General features: G+C 36.2%; 1 pseudogene; it reads right to left on the reverse strand.

Moving 5' to 3' along the window:
* Nucleotides 1-3,582: 3,582 nt before the first annotated feature.
* LOC101574775 lies at nucleotides 3,583-4,156 on the reverse strand (annotated as a pseudogene).
* Between the last annotated feature and the right edge of the window lie 6,465 nt (nucleotides 4,157-10,621).

A 10,621-nucleotide genomic window follows, 5' to 3' on the forward strand; every position in this document is an offset into this window, starting at 1 on the left:
CATAATAACATCTTGTAAGACTCCATAGTACAATGACATAACAATGATGTTGATATTGAAAAAATCTACTAATCATGCAATACAACAACCATTGGAAAATTCCTATTGCTTTGTTTGTGGAAGGTCTGTGTTGTATCTAATATTTTTTTTTACTGATTTTATTCTTTTTTGATAATAAAATGAGGGATTTTTAAATGATCTTGGTACATTTACTCAAGAAAGTACTAGTCAGCCATTACAAATAATGAGGCACATGTTTTTGAAATGTATAGAATTATCTCCAAGATATATGATCTTAAAAAGGTGCAAGTAAGAATCATATCAATAGCATAATATACTTTCAATAAATGTTCCATTTATTTCAATAAGGGTACACACATACGTGTATGTACTTGCTTAGGAACAGGGTTCTGAATGCTAGAAAATGACCTCCGTGGTGACTTCATCATGGTCGTCATTCCTAAAGAGAGGAAAAGCATCACTGAGGGTGATTTTGTCTGTCCAGGAAGCAATAGCAATGTCTGGATGCAGGTCTTTGTTGTCTGGTTAGGAAGCTGTTAGTGTGTCTGGTGAGTAGTGGCCAGGGATGCTGGTAAACATCCTACAGTGTGTGCCACAAGCCCTACAATAAGCAAATCTACTCCGGAAAGTCACTAGTGTTGAATTTGAGAAATTATGGCTTAGAAGTTCTTGATTAATAGGTTTCAACTAGGCTATACTGAACTGGTGAAAAGTAATATATTTTGTTTCATGGCATCGATTTTATTCTCATTGGTAGCATGTCAGCTATAATTTTCATAGAAGATATCTGGCAGGGAAAGACTGTCAAACAAGAAATTCTTATCAGCTTCCTTTGACCAAATCTTTCATTTTGCTGGTTAGAAAATATTGGCTATCTTTTAACAAAAGCTCCATCTGTATTGGAATATATGTTTCGGTTATAACAGATAATGTGCTTCAACAAATGGAAAACTTACCCTAAATGGCAACAGATGTAGTTTAGTGCTGACTTTAGATAATAGCAAGGAATCATACAGGATAAGCTACACTACATACTTTCCACTCAGAGCCATCAGACAGACCGCCTACAAATGAGAAAGTAATGACTGTTGCAGTACTCATCATTGTAAACCAGAAAAACAGGCTGCTTATTGGATCTATTATTGAACCCTAATTAGCTGTGGTGCTTGGACACTGTTAGGCCTATGGTAAGATAAATAATATTTATGGTTTTTTAATGTATCAAATCATTGCTTATGAAAGCAATGTTATCTAAAATGCTCTCCTTTCTCTGACTATAGACCGCAGAGTGACCAGTGGCTGATTTTGGGCTGTGACTACTGGAGCTCTGCATGGGTAATATTCAGTTTATGTAGACACTCTCACCGCAGATGTCAAAGTACTTAGCAATGTCTCAGGCCCTCACAGACTCCCTGCTGAGTTCTTAACCAATGTCTTTAATACCACCATATGTAGAGCTGAGGAAGGGTAGCATTAAATGCACTGAGTAATCTGAAAATGAAGGGTGGGGGACTTAAAAAGGAGTTCACTTGAGTTCAAGGAAAATTTCTGAAGATGTAAGCATTTTCCATTTTGGGGGGAAAATGATGTCTTTCAAAACTTTGCCTAAGAGAACTTGCTAAAATCTCATCAGTGAAGAAGTGAACTGCAATAGTCCAGTGTGTATGTGTGTGTGGGGAAACTTTAAGTCATTACCAAAACATAAAGTCTCAAAGATATAAATATAATTACCAATATATCAAAAATACAGATCTAGCCTCAATTTTCTATATCTATATGATAGGAAGAAAGAAAAAACACCTTATTCCAAATTCCACGGAACCAAATGAATTTCAAAATTCAAAATTGTTAATATTTTAGAACAATGATAAAGTGAATATTTTATTATATAGAATCAAAGAAGAGTTTGAAGGTGTATCTCCTAATGAAACATGTTCATAATTCTGTAGTGAAATGTGCAACAGATGGGAGAGAGACCGTAAGTGGCTGCGTGTTAGATTATTATCTCTATACTTCAGAAAAAACTTATTTTTTCAGAGGTTTTGGACTTCTAGATAACAAACAGATTTATATACCAGTATCTATATTCAAGAAGCATATTAAGACTAAAATGCTGTTATGTATATATTATGTATACTATTACTATTATTAGATTTCTCCCTATAGGTAGAAACAATTGGACATAGTTGTAATGCTAGTATCAGTATTGAGGTACTTGGAGATTGGTATATTTTGGTCTTTGATCAATTTCTTTCCTTATGTTCTCTTTTCTACTCTCCCTTATACTAAAGGGCTTTGTGTTAAAACTCCTTTCACATAAAAAAATGTGATTGGTTGACTTCTTGATGATAGCCATTCTTTCTGGTGTAAGATGACATCTCAGAAAGACCAACAATGTTGAAAATTTTTTCATATATTTATTTGACATTTGTATCTCTTCATTTGTGAAGTGTATATTCATTTCAAATGCTCATTTTTTAAATAATTAAGAGACTTTATTCTAATAGCTATAATCATGGTGCTTGTCGAAATGAAAACTGAATAAAGTATACAAAATGGTTGATTACAAATCATGTATTGAAAGCAGTAAGAGGTTCCACAACACCAAATAAACCAGTTCTAAAGTTTCCCAAGGCAAATTTAACAGCTCCAGCTTCTTCAGTGTTTATCAAAATACAAAAGAAAAAAGTAGATGTCATCTTTTCTGATGGCAAATCAGACCCTTGCTGGATGAGGGAGGAAGCTACTTCACACATGGAGGTAGGGGTGCCATGGGACTGTGGTCTGAAGTGGACCAACCATCCCAGCTTGCATTCACTCCTGTTGGTGAGACCCAGACTTTGACCAATGCAAGTCCCAAGTGGGCACTGGGAATAGGCTGCCACTCTAGCTGCATGCTGATCGAGGGTGGGCCCCATACTCCTCATAACTCTCCGCGCTATTCCGAGGTGTCCATATGAGCATGGATACAAACACAGTGCTATGGAATGCAAGTGACTCAAAGACAGGCAGCCACAGAGTCTTGACTGTAACCATGCAGTGGATGGCTTTTGTTTATCAGATCTCTGGAGTTCCCAGAGGAACAGCTGATCTGATGATCAGGCTGAACTGCATTAGGAATAGTCTCCTTTCTGTGTTCAAGTGTTCTCCTCACCTTGAAATTTTTAACTATTTTAAAAAGTGCACTGAGTTTGGGTTATACACTAACCACCAAATGGATCTTGACACCAATCTACAGCTCAGTGGCTCCTGGAGGCCATGTGCCCATGCACCCAAATCCCTTCTTAGTACTAGCAGTGAGTTGATTTTTTTTACAACGAATATTTGAGAAATATTTCATAGGAGTACCAGAAACTGCCTCAGTGGAAACACAAATTTTTTACATTAAATAAAAACCTAGCTGCAGCCTGCATCCAGACATGTACAGCACAATGCGTTTGCACTGTGACCAACCTATGGAGACAGCTTCTGGCACTCAGGACCACAGAGTCACAACGTTTGCCACATGAGAGGAAAGTGGAGGGCAGAGAAAGAGGAAGTGAGGGGAAGGGAGGTTCTGGTTCACTTCTGGTTCTGTAGCTGATTGGAGAGCCAGACAAATCCTTCATAGAGTCTGTCCCCACTGGTGTCACAGTGCAGACCCAGCTTGTCTATAACTTGAGCTGCATTCTTGGCATTGGGGAGGTCCTGCTTGTTGGTAAACACGAGGAGGGCAACGTCCCTGAGCTCGTCCTCAGCCAGTATCCTCATGAGCTTCTCATGGGCCTTGTTCACATGCTCTCTGTCATTGCTGTCCAACACAAAGATTAAACCTTGGGTGTTCTGGAAGTAGTGGCACCACAGTGGTGGAATCTTGTCCTGACCACCCACATTCCACATGATGAAGCTGATGTTCTTGTATACAACAGTTTCCACATAGAAACCTATGGTAGGAATGGTGGTCACAATTTCACTATGTTTCAGTTTATAAAGAATTGTCATCCTGGCAGCATCCAAGCTCACCATGAGAATGTCCTTTATTTTATTTTATTTTATTTTATTTTATTTTATTTTATTTTATTTTATTTTATTTTATTTTATTTATTTATTTTTTGCCAAAAAGGCCCTTGAAGAGATTTATGAAGATATTCCCCATGCTGTGGATGTCTGGAACCAACACTGGCCAGAGATCTCAGCAGTAGCTGCTCTGAGCCTGATGCCCATTTGTGGATTTGGTCTTTGAATTCTGGTGACCTGATTTTTAAAAAGTCTTTATATACTCTAGATGGCAGTCCTCTGTCTGATAGGCAGTCTGCTATAACCTTTTCCCACTTTTTGGGTTTTCTTTTTACTCTGCTGGTGATTTATTTTGATGTGCAGGAGAAAAAGATGAGATCCCAGATCCCAACTGCTGATTCTTTGAAGTATTTCCTGTGCAGTTTGACTTTTATTCATGAACTTTTTACCTACCCCAGTGTCCTTAAGGCTTCTACCTAATTTCTCTTCCAGAAAATTTAGTGTTTTAGTTTTAATATTTAAGTCTTTGATCCATTTGAACTGTAGTTTTGTGCAAGGTGATAGGTATGAGTCTATTTCAAGCTCTTGGCATGTGGAAAGCCAATTTTTCCAACTCCATTTATTACAGAGGCTATCTTTTTTATAATGAATATGTTTGGCCCCTTTGTCAAAGATGAAATGGCTGAGTTTGCACATAGTTAGGTTTACATCTTTTAACTTATTCCATTGATCCTCATGTCCTTTTTTTTTTTTCTAATACCATGCTGACTTTAATCACAGTAGCTTTGTAGTATAATTTCAAGTCAGAGATTGTGATGCCGCCTGCCTTTCCTTTGTTACCCAGAATTGTTTTTTTCTATTCTAGGTCTCTTCTGGTTCCAGACGAATTTTAGGAATTTTTTTGTATATTTGTGAGGTATACTTGGAGAGGCTGTGGGGAAAAAACAACCCTCCTCCACCATTGCTTGGATTGCAGGATGAAACAACAATTATGGAAGTCAGTGTGGAGATTCCTCAAAAATCTAGGGTTGAAGGTCCCATTCAAGCCATCTATTTTTTCCTAAGTATTTTTAAAAGAAAACCCCTGAAATCATCATTCCACAGTGATATGTGGACACACAGGTTTATAGCAGCACAATGTGTCATAGCTAAATCTTGGAAACAACCCAAATGTCCATTAACTGAGGAATGGATAAAAAAGAAGGTGTTTTTACACAATAGAATATTATTCAGCTATCAAAAAAGATAAATTTGAGGTTTTTGTAGATAAATGGATGCAGTTAGAGACTATGTTGGTAAGTGAAATATATCAGATCCACATGTGCAAACATAGCTTTATCTTGCACAAGAATTTGAAAGAGTAATGAAAATCTAAAAGGTATAACAGATACTGTGAAAAGGAAAGAAATTGTTTAATGGAAGGAAAAACTGGAATGAGGTAAAGGACAAATGAAAGAAGAGAAAATATATTTAGGTATATATACAGAATAGTTTGGAGAATTGCATTGTTGAATTTGAAGGTCTGTTTTTAAATTTTATTTATTTATTTGAGAGAGAGAGAGAGAGAGAGAGAGAGAGAGAGAGAGAGAGAGAGAGAGAGAGAGAGAGAGAGAGAGGCCAGCTCAGCCCACCAGGGGGCGGGCTGGCTGGCATGTGGTGCTGGGGGATTGAACCGCGGTCCCTGATGCTTTTGCTAAGCTTGTTCTAAGTAGGTGCTTTAGACCACTGAGCCATCTCTCCAGCCCTTGAAGGTCTTTTAAAAGGAGAAGTTAATGTTAATTTCTTTTTACCCTGGCTTTTTTTCTTTTGTATTTCTTATAAATTCTTCATTTTTAAATGAATCTTACAGACTTATATATGGTAATCTGAGTAACTAATTTGAACATAGCATCATGTAATACAGCAACCATTGTTGTATTCCTATTACTTTGCTTACTGAAATCTTGTATCATTTATAGTGCTGTTTTTTCTTTGTATTTCTATTTTTTACTCTTTAAGAATAAAAATAAATAAAATGATAAAAAATTGTGAAAGAGCCCATTCATAGAAAGGGAAAAGTCATGAATTGCATTTTGCTTACAAGTTTTCTTCCAAGTCTATTTATTTCTCCAATTGAATTCTATGTCCACAAGACGACCTTACTAATAGAGATCTGTTTTTCTTTTCACTAATATGTTTAATAACTTTTGATTCTCACAGTAGGAATGATTCTAGTCTTGTCAGATGTTTTCATGGTGATTTCTCTGAAGGAGTTGGAAGATCTTAACCTAACTATTTATTGAGAAAATTGGCACGCAAAAATTAAACAAATGTTATTCTTTTCTGCTGTAATGACAGTTTTCTCTATAGCAGAAATCCTTAAACTGTGTATTTTGGTGAACTGATATCACAAGTGTTTTGGGAAGAGAAAAAGGATTCTGTGCTCAAAAAATTCTGTGGAACTTTGCTTTTAACAAAATTAAGTAGGTTTTGTAAATGTGGAACTCATAGCTCATAATATACTAAGTTACATTATGAATATCCAAGAGGGATCTGAGTTCATTGATATATCAAGACTATTAGAACACAGAGAACCTTCTTTTTGCAAAAAAAAATTATCATTTCATGGGATGCCAGTGTTCTAGATATATAATATTTGAAATATCTGGATTTACTGGAAGGCCAGTTGCTTTGACAGTTTTCTTCCAAGCAAAACTATTCAGTTAATACATTCACAGGCAGCCATAACTTGACTTCCCTCTCCTTATGATTGTTAGGAACAGAAATAGGCACCTAACCCCATGATAAACTTGTGAACTGGCCAGATCTGAGAAACATGCATGGGTCAGCTGAAGCATGATTTCCCCGTTGAGCAATAGGGTCCTGAGTAGATCACTCAAGTACAGGCGGAAGTTTTGAGAACATAAAATAAAAAGTTTGGAAGAGGTGAGAGAAAGGTAGCAAATAGTTACAAGTGATTGCTCCAAAGGGGCAAAAAGGTTAGCTCTTTCTAGATTGACTCTGTCTGAAACCTTTTAATTGGATTTTGTCTGGCTCAGCTGTACAACTTCAAGGATGTTTTGAAAATTTTCCTCCAAACTTCTTAGAACTCTAATATTGCTCAGTGCATTCAATAATAAATTTTATCATAATTTGAGATAGCCTAACAACTCTGTTATCTTGCAACCAAAAAAAAAGTCTAGTGAATACTTTTCCTTTATTATCAAGATTTAAGACAAAACTAATATATAGAAAAGCAAAGTGGACAATCAAAATACCTATAATTGTTCCACTCAATTACTTATATTCTAGTATATACTTGTGTATGGTGCACTTCCTCTCTAATTACAAATAGGATCATATCTTTATATGCTGTTATACTTTTTTCATTTATCTATTGTAAACACTTTTTCCCTTTTATCATAACATATTTAGAGGTTGACTCACATTCCTTATGTGCCCAAAATAGTCTGTTTCAAATACTGGCCATTTTGGTTATTTACTTTACTTTTACTTTGCTAGTACTATATAACAACCCTGTGACAATAACCTTGAAGGCAAATGCTTGTACACATCTAGATTGTGTGTCAGGATAAAATACTAGAAGGAGAATTATTGTTTGAAAACATATTAACAGCTTTAAATATTTTGATAATTCTAGAAATTGCCTTTTGAAATGTCTAGTCTAATTTACATGTCACTCCAATGATCTCTTATTGACAAACTTTCTGTAGTTTCCCTCTATGGCTTTCCACTTTCTCCCATAGAACCTTCTGGACTTTTATGCTGGATTGTCCCACACTTTTGATTGGAAAATTACTATCTCCAGGTTTTATACTACATCTACACTGATATTACTAGATCTATATTTTTCATACTGGCTCTGGCTAAGTTATCTCAGTGATTTTCTTTCTCTCCCACCTTTACTGAACTGCCTAGTGAGCTGTAGAAGAGGGAAAAGGCAAACCCAGTTTTATTTGTTTCCCATCCAGGTTTGTTTGGGAAGCACCAGCAAATTAAACAAGAACCTCAAAAGATTTGCTTCTATTGAAAAATGAAAGAGCTACAAAGTTCAAGGAGTCCATTTGTGGCAAGTAAATTAGGAACATAAGCCCAAAGAATGTCTGCAGCTTACAGCTTATTATTACACAGTTGCTTATGATTCATATAATCTCTCATTTTAAAATGTGTTTAAAGACAATGGTAACTCAGATTACATTCCTGATATACTAGCTAGGGCCAACCATCTGAGACCCTAGTCAGTGATCAAAGATGGTTGTTACAAATGCTACACAGGCTATAATAGCTTAGAATGGGATAAAATCTTCGGTGCCTTTTGTTTCCTTATGTAACTTTTAATCTTAACAGTTTAGAGCAATAGGGGATGATAACCCAATTTATGGACTATAAATTTTTTTCTTTTGTCCTTGGTGGTCAAAATGTGGGCATCTTGTTGTTAGTTGCAGATCCAATGCACCAAGTGAAGGCAGACTGAAGAGATTTGCTTGTTTGCAAATTTCTGATAAGAGCTCCTGGGAGAAGTATGAGGCTGTCTACTAAAATGTGCAGTTTGGACTTTTGCAGGTTTTCTGTTTTAGTTATTCATGTTCTCCTTAATAGAATACATTTATGCCATTGACAATAAATTGTATTTATTGATGCATCTATTTATTTAGTCATGTTTTCTGAGTTCACAAACATCACTTGAATACCTGGGTTTATTTATTTTTAATTAATTGATTAATTTAGTTAGTGTTTCAAGGAAGGGTCTATAGAGCGTCCACTGTCTCACCACTAGATTGGACTAGTAGTGATCCACCTGTTTACAGCCTCCTAAGAGCTGGGATTACAGATGTGTGACAACACACCCAGTCTCAATTGCTGTTTCAGCACACCCCAGGGGTGGGGTTGGTACTGCAGGCCCAGAGATCGAATCCCCGACCCCGGTGCTTGCTTGCAGGTGCTTTAATCCGCTAAGCTATTTGGCCAGCCTATTTATTTATTTATTCATTTATTTATTTATTTATGTGTGTGTGTGTGTGTGAGAGAGAGAAAGAGAGAGAGAGAGAGAGAGAGAGAGAGAGAGAGAGAGAGAGAGAATATCTGTTATGCTGCTTCTCTGCATTGGTTTATGAAATGTGTTTGTAAAAGCATTTAAGATTTATCAAAAAAAAGATTTATCAGAAGGAAGTATTTTAGGTTTATGTGTATTATACATGCTTTTTTAACACATTTTTTTGTTTTGCGGGACCAGCAATTGAACTCAGGCCCTTGTGACTGTCAGGCAGGCACTTATTCTACTGAACTATCTCCCCAGCCCCTATGCTTTTATCATAAAATAACAATCTATCTTCTGAAAGTCTCCAAATCCTCTAGTTTTATAGGGATTGGAGTGGGAAGGTTTGGAAATTGTTCTCCAATTATATGAAAAAATATGAAATATATTCATAGATATAATCAAAGGATCAGACCCTCATACAGTATTTCTGTGAATTTTATTTTTTGAGGCTTCAGGTTTGGGGACTTGTTTTGGCCCTCCTTTCTATACTGAATTCTCTCTTTCTCTTTCTTTATTTCACTAAAGTACTGCTAATATAGTATAAAGCTAACTTTTATGAAGATTTTGAGGGTAATATGAAGCAACAATAATGGAATTTGCTTATCTGCAAGAACCAATGGAGTGATCATCATGAAATTACTCTCACTTTTAACACTAACTGTAAGTCCTAGGTGTGCTCCACATTGCCTTCTCCTTTATAATCTGTTTGAAGGAGTCAGAAAATGCACTGAGAGCTACAATATGGTTCAGTACTGGGGCAGGATACAGGCTGACAGTAGTCAAAGGAAGAGATATGTATGGTGGAGTCTAGGAGGAGTCTATCTGTGGAACCCTTCCCTATAGAGCCATGGATGGCATCGTCTGCTATGTGCTTATATGTAGAGTAAAGCCAACATTAGCATCACATGGAGACTCTGATTCCTAGTTTTATTGGGCCACACTCACATACCACCAACATAGTTGACCTTAGTTTCTATACCCTCCGTGAAGCTTGAATACCTTCTATCTCATTTCTCTGAATACAGGCACTCATATAGAGCTTCCATTGTGAATCATAGTCAGATACTTTTATAGCTAATGTTCCCAGGCAAAAAAAAAAAAACATTCTCTAAGGTAAAACAGTCAAAGAGCCAAGATATTACCTTCTAGAAACAGAAAGGAGAAGCAAGACCTCTCTTTCAGGAAAGGTTAATTCTTCCCTATAAGATTATGCTAATGAGAATTTTCTAGAAGAATATAGTTTATTCTTAACCTTACTGTGTTTTCCCCATTCCATGTTTCAGTATTTCTTTGGAGTTATCTTTTTACCTAGGTCCTCTTAGTGTCTCCTTATAATCTCATTCATGGATACATATGCTTTCTTTTGAAAAATTCAAAATTTCAAAGTTCTTCTCATTTTAGTATGTGAGGGACAAGATCCATCTCTTCTGGATCTGCCCAGCTTCAACTACAGTGATCCAGGAAAGTCAATCTTTCTTGTCCTTAAAGTCTCATCAATATCCCTACTGGCTTTTCATTATCAAGAGAACCATCTATTCCTTGCTTAAATGACTCATTTAAAATTGT

Source organism: Octodon degus, unplaced genomic scaffold (assembly GCF_000260255.1).
Source record: "Octodon degus isolate 3935 unplaced genomic scaffold, OctDeg1.0 scaffold00051, whole genome shotgun sequence".
In the NCBI taxonomy this organism is placed as follows: domain Eukaryota; kingdom Metazoa; phylum Chordata; class Mammalia; order Rodentia; family Octodontidae; genus Octodon; species Octodon degus.